Genomic DNA, 12,238 nt, shown 5'->3' with positions numbered 1-12,238 from the left:
TGCCAAAGCAGGGGGGCTACATCTAAACTTTTATTGGAATGATAACTGGCTTAGGCTGTCCCATAGCAGTGCACGGATATTGTCTGGGACCTGGACATATAAGCCTGAGATTAGCTCAGTTGGTTGGAGGATGAAGCTAACAATACCAAGGTTGTTAGTTCAATTCCTGTATGTGCCATTCATTTATGAGTTGGACTCGATGATCCTTGTGGGTTCCTTCCAACCCAAGCCCTTCTGTGATCCTTCAAGTGCATGCCGGTGGTAACACCCACCTTCTATCTTCTGTAGTTTCCCAGTATAAGTGGTTTAGTAGATGTATCTAGCTTCTGTACAGCTAAAAATCAATCAAATTAATATACATTCCAGTCTTGAATGTATTCTATATTAAAAGATCAAACTGTGGGAAACAATTTTTTTTTAATGTGTAAAAAAGGAATTATTGAAATATCACTAATCAATTCACCCACTGTGCTAAAGTCACCACTTACAGAACACTTATCCAAAAGCTACAGCTGACTACTATCTATACCAGAACAGCCTCTGCTGCTGTAATCATGCCAGTTATCAAATCTGGATCTGCAATCATGCCAGCTACAAAGATTGTCACTGGTGCCACAGTAACTTTTTAACACAGACCTAGTTTTACTAACAGGCAAGGACTGAAAAAAAAATTCTCTTAAGATTTATTTTTCTCTCTATTTTTTTGAGAATATTCAGATGAAATTATTCCTACAACAGCATTCTTTAAAAAAAGCACATTATCTCTGAGAAAAAAAAATCAATTAGTTTAAAATAAATTCTCTAAGGTAGATTTGCATGTGAAGGACAAATGGCATACACCAGAGTTTTTTTATAGACTGTAATATAATAAATGTTTTTATTATGTGGTTGTAATTTTTCTCATACACACCTTTCAGTTCAATATACTTTCGTTCCCTCTTGACATTGCTATAGATCCCTTTTCTGAATAACTATTATGAAAATTATATTGTCTGATTAACAGCTGTGTAGCTTCCCAATAACCCAAGAGCTCATTCTGTAATCACAGAAATAGTCTTTCTGAGTGCAATGGGGCTATTTGCATGAATAAAGACTTGCAGCCTCAGTCCCTAAATTTGTATTTATAGTATCTTTAAGTATAATAAAATTAAATTACAAATGAGTCTCTGATTAAGTGTCCTTTCAAGTGCTATAAAATCTTACATTGAGCCAGAGCTCCCTACTGTTCCTGTGATAAATAAGTGTTCAGAAAGGTAACACTGGAGGGTTTAGTAGGATGTAGATCATGGGATCATCTTTATCTGAGTTTTTGACAGAAAACAGCTTTTCCTGTTTACATATAATATGAAAAGGTATCCAGAAGCATCAAGCCTCACTCTAGTTCCTTTTCAGACATTGCAACTACAGCTTCAGAAATGAGGTCTGGAAAGATTTGAGGCGATCAGTTCTCTTCTGGCTTGAAGTAGAGGACAGCTGGCCAAGCTACAAGTCCTTCAGAAACAACTCTTGTCAGAACACCTTAGTTACAAATAGTTACAAAGAAATCAGGTGAGAAAAGCTCCAAGGAGATTTAGACACTGTTGTGAAACTATCCCAACAGAAAAATAAGGTAGGCAGTGAAGACTATGAATCTCTGCTGGAAAGACTGATGTCAGTAGCCAACTTTTTAAAGCTCAGGTACTCCTTAGTTGTCTCTTTCTCTCCTATCAACTTTATCCCTTCAAATATCTCCGTATTTCCTGCTCTGGAAAGAGTTACCCATATATCCCATGTCTGAGATTCTGCATGTCTCTCATTTCTTTTGTCCCACTCCGAAAAGATTTTTTCTTTTCCCTCTCACCTAGAAGTACAGAGAGATGGTTTTCACAGCTACGCCCCAGTTGCCACCCAGCTTTTTGCCCTGGCCCCCAGCTGAAGCAGACTTAGGAGAGGAAGCATGCTTCAAGAGAAGAAGGAATGATGTGTGTTTCATTCTTCTTACCCCCTGCCTTCTCCTGCTTGCAGAATATCTGTCCCACATGCCCTGGACAGTTCCCAGCTGAGAAAACATTGGTCAGTTGTTTAAGTGGTGCTTTTATAGGGGTGTGTGTGTGTGTGTGTGTGTGTGTGTGTGTGTGTTTAACCCAAATCTGTAGAGTTCCAGATCTTAAAACATTAAGCTACTGATCTGATTGGATCTTATCTTCATGATCTATCACATTTTATGTATAGAAAGCATACAAAATGCATGTGTAGGAATCAGGTAGAAATCAAGCTAGAATCTTCCCCTTCTGTTTGGACTTATACAGCTTTAAGAGTGTAATACTAGTCTGAAATCTACGACTGGGATTTCTTGAGCACCTCCTCCTTCTCCCTTTTCACTGACCTTGGAGTCTGCAGAGCTGTTTCTCTCACATAGTCTCACTCCTCTCTTTGGCTGAGATTTGCCCTTCCACAGTTACTTTTTCCCCTTCTTAAATAGGTTATTCCAGTGGTGCTACCACCATCTCTGAGGGCTCAGCCTTAGCTGATGACTTGTCCATCTTGGAGCCTGATGTCAGACATGGAAAGCTTCTGTCACCTTCTCGGAGAAGCCACTCCTGTAGACCCCTCCTACCAAAACTTTGCCAAGCAAACCACTAACACTGCTAGACAAATATATATAAACCTCTTATCTCAGAAAGAATTGTGTAAATGAATATTCATTGCTTGCTGAAAAAGTCCCAATGCCTCAGAAATTACTTCTGTGATAGAAGAGCTCTGAGATGTGAAGGGGTTTGTCCCTATGGCTAGCAGGACCTTGCACTTTGTAATTTTTTTTACTGGAAAAGTTAAGCAGGGGAGATGAAATTTATTTTTTTTTTTGTGATTAAGTGGCTTGCACTCCCAAAATTCAAGTGAGGTAAAAGCTAGAGTGCAAGCTGCTCAACATTTCGTCTTAAATTTTACCTTGACTCTCACCTCACTCCATCTTGGAGCTGACATATGAGCACAAGTAGATTGAACTTGTTTGGCTGAAGCAGCTATTTCCTGCTATTATTCACCTTGCTTCTCACTGACGTGACCACTTGCAGCTGGAAAGACTGGACCAACTTGAAGGCTATTTCTTGAACAGCTTACCACTGCCATAGTAAGGCAAAAGGCCAGCTCTAAAATGATGCCATCCATGAGCTGCCTCACACAGAGCCAGCTGTCCTACCCATGGAGAATGCACCCCCAGGAAAAAGGGTAAGGCACAGAGCACCAGGACAGCACATTAACATTCATTTAATCATCCTGAGCATCAATATCCTTGGTCACCCTGAATATTCTTTGGACATTTTCCTCTTATTACTTCATTTACAAACTAAGCTATTTTCTATGTCCTGCTCTGAAAGCCCTTGAACATGCAATTTCTCTGGTGTTTCTAGTTCCAAGCTTAGCAGAGACCACAAAATTTACTCTTTGTTAGCACCTCAAGCTAGACAGCAACTTGGCCGTAGAAAGGAACATTCAGTGTTTTATTCATCATTTAACACAGACATCTTTTAAACCATTCATAGTGCATTTTTATTAAACAAAAGTCACATTATTGGCTTAGAACATTTCACATAAATATTTTGTGGTCAAGATCTAATAATGTAAAACATCCTGAAAAATATTAAAAGAATCATATAACAAGATTTGTATGTCACATCACATAAACTGAGAAATTTAAGGTTGAATAATTGGAAATTACTGAACTGTTAATAATTGGAAATTATATGAACTGAATTTTGCTGAAATTTATAAAAATACAAGAAGAATATACAAGCAGAAGTTCTGATATCTATTCCAGATGTATCATTTTAGTCTGGTTTCCTGTTGCAGTAACGTTTATGCTACTATGCTGTCTATTTTACAAATAATTTCTGAAGTCACTCCCCAGTTTCAACCAATTTAATAAAGAATTTAACTCTTCAAAGTTCATATGATAATTGGAATCAGCATACAGAAAAGACCCCAACATTATTGTCTCCCCTGAGGGAAAAGCAAATACAATTTATCCCTTTACCTCCTTTGAGAGGAATCAGACATCTGGTCATTCAGCAATTGTATATTGGCAAGAAATCATCACAAATAAAACATAAATCTATGTAGAGCAAGTATTAATAAAACATCTAAATTATGTTGAGGAGGTAGGAAACAGTATCTGTGGAAAGAAGAAAAGATAAAAGTTATGTAACAAAATTCAAATGAAATAAAGCTATACTGCTTCCATTATTTGTTGAATATCCTTTTCCTTCAAAACTTTTTTTTGTTAAATCCCATCTTCAACTCTCCCTTTTTTCTTTTTTTTTTTTTTGTATGAAGAAGGAGTCTGCATTCAAAAGCTACTAAAGAACAACCATCAAATAAGATGTGCAAGGTAAGGAGTTTGTGTGTGTGTGTGTGTGTGTGTGCGCGTGTGTGAATTTTGCTTCATTTTGCTTCATTTGCTGAATTTTGCTTCATTTTCTTAATTGCATTTCCATAACTCATTGCTAAGAGTTATGGAAAGTTCTTAAAACATTAAATTACACAGTATTAGAGATGCAAACTAGACTGAGGTTCAGGACGGCATGAATGGATGGAGATACTGAAATATGATTTTAACATGTTTGAATCTGTCATAGTTTATAAGATAAAAACATCAGGTTGACCAAGTTAAAATATGAAACGTCATGGAAATTAAGAAGGAACCATCCTTTTCAGTATTGTGAGGATAAACACTGAAGATGTTATGGGTTTAGATACTCACATGAATCACTAAGAGCACTCTCTGCCTCTTTAGTGCAAGAGATATGTAATGGCTTTCAAGATTCAGCAGAAAATACTGGTTTTTTACTAGGTTTTTTAATGCTTCTAACAGTATCTGACTGCCTTCACCTCCGGTCCTAGTAAAGGACTTAACAGAAAAGGCAACAAAATGTGCTGAAAAGCAGGGAGTCATTCACAACTGAATGACCTGATTTTCCTCAAGGAATAAGGTCCAAGGTAAAATCAATGCTGAAAGCTGTGCTGGGAAACAGTTCCAAGTAGTTACTACATGTATCTACACAGAGACACAGAATATAAGAGAAATAATTAGCTGCACAATGCGATATGAATTTAAAATAGATCGGCCTGCTACACATATATTCAGTATAGACTTTTAAACTGTACCTATCACATTAAATTCAGTCATGTCTGGGAATGTTTCCAGATGCTGGAACACAACAGTCTATGTGAATAAATACTTAAATGTTCCTTGGCACTAACCTGGCTCATGCCAACTAGCACAGTCCAGACCATGCCTAGATAGAGCTTGCACAGGCTAGCTCATTCCAATAAACATCTCACATGCTATACCCTGGAGTGGAGCTAAGAGAGCTGGCTACCAGAGAGGTGAGCAGCATCGTGCCAGTTGGCCTCAGCACCTAAAAGTGTTCTAATGCACATATAATCCACTAGCACAGACAGTATTAGTGAGAACTTTGAAAAATGCTGTCTGTAGTAGCTACACCACCTTGAACAGGGCGTAGCTGGTCCCTGGCAGAGAAATCATTGTGTACATCCATAATAGGAACTAATGAAGAGCAAATATTATTTCCATGCTCGATTCTTGCTCTGTGACTCTTCTGTGTATAGAGCTCCCAAATAGTGATATCACTGTACACAGTTTAAAGCATATATTGCCGTGCAATTTCTTGTATTTCAAGAGAAAAGTGGTAATCACAGATTTCTACACTAGGTTTTTAATGAAAACTAGATTTTTCACTTCAATTTTCACTTCAATGTTTACTGTTTGCTAGGGAGAAGAACATGAAAAAATAAGGCTCATCCAATAAATTAGTTAGGATGAATTATTCTTCCATTCTAATATTAATGACTCAACATCAGCTTGGCAGAAGACATTAAGTTGGGTCTCTCAGGGATCCATTCTGGCTTCAGTATCATTCAATATTTTCAATAATGACTTGGAGACTAAAGTTGGAAATACGTTAATTGCGCTTGTAGATGAATACAGGGATGAAAGTAATCAAAATATCATGGTGGTACAAGACAGATGTAAAAGGCTGAGCCTGTGTCTACCTCATCATTTGGTTTGGTTTTTTTTACTGCAGAACTCTGGTAACCATGACCAGGGATTATAGATATGTTTGTCCTGCCAATAATAAAAAATAACTGCAACAATAATAAATAGGATATAATTCCTGAAAAGGAATACAGAATGCAATGAGATTAGGCAAACTGTTCCTGATAAGAAGAAACAACTAAATGCATACATATAAAATATAAGAATCAGTAACTTTGCAGTTAGAGAGAAAGATCTAGGTACTTTAGGAGATGATGAATTAAATGAGTCAACAACATGACATATTTCAAATACCATAAATGCTATCTGGGTCGCATTATTAGGAATGTCATGTTAAACAAGCTAGGCAATTATGCTGCACTGCTTAGCAGTACATCAGTGCACTTTAGAGTACTATTTTCAGTTCCAGTTACTCCTCAAAAAAGTGCAGAAAAAAAGAAGAATAATTGAAGCACTTTTCCTAAGCAACAATTTAATCAAATTTGCAAGAAACTCTCAAGTGGATGAGTTTTAAAAACAGTAAAATATGCAGATTTAATAAACATTAAATAAATTAATTCTGTAAATACTATATGACTCAACTATCCTTGCATATTAACCAGAAATAAACATAATGCTATAGGATTAAATGTGAGGATTAAAATAGAAACCTGATCATGGATATTTTGTAAAGCTTTGACTTCAAGTTAGCAATGAAAATAGCTTCCAGTTGAATCAAGGAAACACCAATCAGTGTAACAAAATAGGCACATTATGTTGGGTTAATAGGAAGATTATTCCTTTTCTACATAGTTTGGAAATCCTGGGACCATAAGCCTGTCTTCTGTGAAGAAGCCATAGGCGTTCCTGGCAGAAAGGCTAGAAAGAGAACTAACCATGAATCTCAGTGCTATTGGAAGTGTCCTTGGAGGAAGTGCATTAACTGGTATACTGTAAGTGCTTTCGAGCCACAAGGTATAGAGAAAGGCTTTCCATCAACAAGGTAAAAGGTGTAACAGAGGCAGAGCAATCCAGAGCATTGCAAAATAATAATAATAATAATAATAATAATAATAATAATAATAATAATAATAATAATAATAATAATAAGAAGAAGAAGAAGAAGAAGAAGAAGAAGAAGAAGTTGTTTCAGGAAATGCAATCCACAGTATTGAAGCAAATTAGTGCTTCATGTAGGATCAGTAGAATGGGTAGATGATAAATAGGGATAAGAGGCAGTTTGAGAGAAATGTGTGAGTACACCAAGTCGTAGGAGAAGTCTCACAGCGGTAAGTTTTGGGAATGGGAGCTATAGGGAAAGGAAGAGACATTGCAGCAGAGGGGGAGTGCGGACAATGCCTAGTATGGAAAAAATTTTTCCATAAGAAAGCTGAGTCCAACATTGTCAGCTGACAAAGATACTTTGAGTCAGGATGTGAGGAAGGATTCAAACAGTGTTCTTGTGCCTTATCTTTCTACAGGGCATTGTGGCCCATTGCAAATACACACCTCTTTATCTCACTATACAGAACAAGCAGTTTTAGAACAAATGGTCATGTGGTCCATAGCAATGCAAAATAATTGATGTAAGCTCACTTCTCACTTCTTATCTTGCTTCTGGTTTGAACACTATTTCACTAAGACTGAAATTTTTCTCCTTTTTTTTAGCTGTCTTTCAATTAGTTATCTATCACTAATAAATTGTTTGGGTCTCTCTCTAGTCAGCACAGGAAATTATATTCTCAGCGGCCTTTCCTTCCCATTCTCATTATCTTTTTTTCTTTCTCTTTTCCTCTTTCCTTCACTGCTTTTCTCTGTGTTTGTTTGTTTTCTTTCTTTCATTGCACCTTTCTGCATATCCTACTTGGGATAATTTTTTACAGACTTTGTGTACTAGATCTGGCTCTAGAAGAATCTGGTGAATGCCATAGTTGGGTGCAGTTGCTGAGTGAGAAGTGAAAAGAAATGGGTATTTATCTGTCAGTAGTGTGGAGCTGTCAAGGGTCCACTGATAGCTACCCAGCAGAAACTAATGACACTGTGAAGAAAAAGCCATTATTGTTTTCTTTAAATGCATAATGAATACTTCCCAAAACCATGACATCCCCACTATACTTTCTCCTCTTTAAACAGAAAAGCTCATTCACTTTTTCTTTTTTTTTTTTTCCCTAATAGCTTCATTACATTTTCTCTGTTATTTTCGGGTTTTTTCCATGCTGTCCTCTGCATACAACAGTCTCCCTTGACTGGAAACTTGCTATCAGAGACAATTCACCAGGTGGCACATGGGAAAATCCTGCACACATAATTATGTGTTTTAATTAGTACTAAAGGGAATTACATGTAAAAATACCATGTACTTTTGGAAGTCTGTTTCACGCAAGGCAGGAAGGTTACTGAACTTCTATTAAAACAAATGAACTATTTTGAGAACAAAACATAAAGTTTTCCTTTAATGTTAGCAAATTTTACCTCTTGGTTATAGTTCCTAATCCAATGTGGTAATGTAGTGACTCTACGAGGAGGAAAGGGATTTCATTTCTTTCAAGACAGGTTTCATTTTTGCATTTCTTAGAAAATGAAGAATTATTTTTTTAGATCTATTTTAAAAAGCCATGGAAAAACTCAATTTACTAAGTGAATAAACATGTACATGAAAAATCCTTGTACTCCATGACTCTTGTTTATTGTAATCAGAAACCATCAATAGCTTATAGTATTTAAAGGCCATGATATGAGAGAAGAAGACAAAAGTAAGTTGACAGAAGTATTAGCATAAAATGAATACAATGACAGTCTTGCATTACACAGATTAACAGATAGGAGTAATTAGTTCTACCACACCATTCGAAATATTTTTTGCCCTATGTAGAAAAGCAAAATAATAATGGAAAGAAAAATATAATTATAAGCAGCATAAGAGATTAATTGTAAGAAGTTTAACTCTTCAGTGATACATGATCATTTAGAAATTTACAAATCTTCTCTTAGAGATTTATGTAAAAAAAGTCCTCTCATCACTATTATAGCTTGAGATCATTTAATGAGCAGCAACTTAAAGCAATTGATTTTTCAAATTATCCTTTTTCCTATTTTATGTATTCCTTAATCTATAAAAGGAAATGCTAGGATAAATCACAAAAAGATCCAATCTACCAAGCTGTAGATGCATTGTTAACCTTAACTGTAGTACTCATATACTCAAATATTCGCAAAATCAACACTCAATTAAGTATTCAAAATTACAAGAACTGAAGCCATATGATTTTCAAACACTAATTACTTTTCTATTTAGAACTGTGAGATCCACAAGCAATGTTTTCTCAATTAATGTGGAGAGCTCATTTCACTGAAAAAAAATTATTTGAAATTACTTTTTCTTGTTAAAAAAATGTGAAGGAATTCAGCCCTGGAATTTCACTGAACTTAATAGATAAGTGACATGCATAAATCACACCTGTCATTTTACAGATGAAAGGGTTTGACAGGATGTGAATTGCAACTATAAATCTTCTACATATGAATAGGATAGTAGACAGTCAGAGGTTCAGTTTTCTAAGTCATGATTTGTTGACAGTAATGGCCCTGATAATTAGCAGCAAGTTTTTATAATATTTAAGGAGCAAACTTCAAGGGTCACTGATTTTAAATCAAACCTTGGAGCAATTTGAGTTACCTTGTGTTGAGGAATCAGAAGGCTGTCACCTCATAAATCCCCTTGTATTTTTAACTGGTATTGACAGGGCTCTGTTGCAGCATTATATGACTTCTGATTTATTTTGTATGGGAAATGAAGCACTTGCTGTGGAAGTGTTGCAATACTGGAAATTCTCAGAGGGTGGCTTTATTGTATTAATAGAGCAGTACAAATAAAATTTAAATCATTTATTGTTCCATACCCTGCAAAAAATGAGCCTGAAAGGGTTCTAAATGTTTCTTTATACCAAATGCTGATGAAAACTTATTTTTATTATTACAATCTGACAGGTAGATCTGGCATTATGAAAGCTACCCACCGTCATATCAGATCAGCACCAAGTCAGGCAACAAGAAATTTTTTCCTTCAATATTCAATATATATGAATTACTTCCTCCTACACAATATTTTTCCAGACACCTAGGTTAATCACCCTAGCATGAGAGAAAGCCATTTCCAGAATTAAATAAATCATTATTTGAAGGTGTCTCTCTCAATACTGGCTATGAAGGGAGCTTGGATTTGTATAAATGGGTGAGAACTTCAAGCAAAAATAAGGATTGCCAGGCTCAGACTAAATCCTTGTCTAACCAACATTATTGTTTTGAACAGAATATGCCAATAGCATATAGAGCTCTAGGTTCTATGGAGTAACTGTGCTTTCTGTTGTTATCAAAAAAAGGAGAATCTTACTGAACCCTTCATTACAGGTATGTAGGCAGTAGAGATCCCCTTGGTGCATGGAGAAAGGTTGTCAGCAAGGTTGGAGACTGACTGGACTCTAATCCGTGGGTATATGTCGGCCTCTATTGCCTTATGTCAGACTCTTAACTGCCCTAAGAAAACAACTCCTCACACACATGCTCTTCTTTTACCCTCCTCTTTCCTTGCATTTTCCTCCATCTAGACTAATCGATAGGTTCTGTAATTAACAATTATCAATTATCAAATATGACTCTACAGCAGCACACACTACATTTGACTGGTGAATTACTGGAAATTTGTCCACATGTGGGTTTGTTCATGGACTTGGAGCAGTTCTTAGTGTCCCATGACTCCTGCAGCAAGAGGCACACACAGGTATATCATGAACACCACCTGCTGTTGCTCTTCCACCTCCTCAAAAACCCCTTTTGATGATTTTTTTTCTCCATTTCTTTTTCTTTATATCCGTGATGCTTGAGGACCCACCATGCTCTAGCAATTCATTACCTTCCTGTTGGCCCTGATGATTCCTGGAATGAGGAAAACTTGCACGGGAAGAACAGGGAGCAACTGCAAATTATATAGCTCATCCTACCACATACCCACACATCACAACAGCATGCCCACCTGCCCTTGGATGATACTTCTAAGAAATGATGAGTGCTTTTGGGGCACTCTGCTTGGTGTCTCCACCTGTTTCCCTGCTGCTATGTTTGTGACACTTAAATTGTTACCCTCCTCCCTTTCCTGTTTATTATTTCTCCCACAATTCTTCTGCTTGCTCCAGAGTGGGTTTTCTCTCCCTATTTGTCTTTCCCAGATCAGGTTTCAAGGAAAGATGTTTTAGCCAGGCATGAATTTGTCCACAAAAAAAAACAAAAGAAGAGGGTACCAGAAGCTAAGGTATGTTAAGGGAAGAATGTAATAATAGGATTCCTCCTGTACCTGTTACCCAGATTCTAGAAGTCACTGAAGTTAGAAATTTTCCGACTTAACCTCTGTGCTAAGAGTATTAAAATTGCCAGTTGTTTTCTTATTTTGACCAGCCTCTTTCTTCAGCTCTACAACTGCATGTATCAAAACTTAATGGAATATAACAATATTTTGTGCAAAAACCAATTTATCTTAATTTTCTTTTCTTTATACTTGCTAATTGTTAATTTAATTGTGTTGCCCCTAACTTGTGCATGGTAAGACTTGGTGTATAACTGTTCCCAATTCACTTTTGCTATACGGTATGTGATTTTAGAGGCCTCCTTTACATCATTTTCTCTATATGCCATCCTCAGTTCCCATTATTAGTCCTCCAAATGAGGAATTCAAAAACATTTAGATTATTGCATGTGACACTGATAGCACAAATAGTAGCTTCTTTTTTTTTTTTTCCCCAAATGAGATAATGTTAAAAATTATTGTAGTATTCATTTTGGAGTCTCATTATTAATTTTTTCAATGCATGATATTTCCTGTTTATTTTCTTCTTTTCTCTGAATAATTACCCCCTTCTCATTCTAGGATTTTCTTGAATCATTTCAATCAGTGTTAATTTCTTGATTAATGTGAAGAGAGATGACCTTTGCATATAATCACTGCCCTATTGGTAGTGGTAGGTTATCTCTCCTATCCAATTATAATAAAATTATAAACAAAATAATTCTGCTTCACCATTATACAGTTATTTGTCTTTCAAGGCATTAGAAAACATATTTTTATCTTCCTATTGCTATTTTCCTTTCTTTGGTTCACTTCCCTGTACTCTTGTTTTATATATTATTTGTCTTTATTTATGACGATATTTTGCT

The sequence above is a fragment of the Passer domesticus genome, chromosome 3 (genome assembly GCF_036417665.1).
Source record: "Passer domesticus isolate bPasDom1 chromosome 3, bPasDom1.hap1, whole genome shotgun sequence".
NCBI lineage: Eukaryota > Metazoa > Chordata > Aves > Passeriformes > Passeridae > Passer > Passer domesticus.
Note: the sequence above shows the minus strand (reverse complement) of the source record.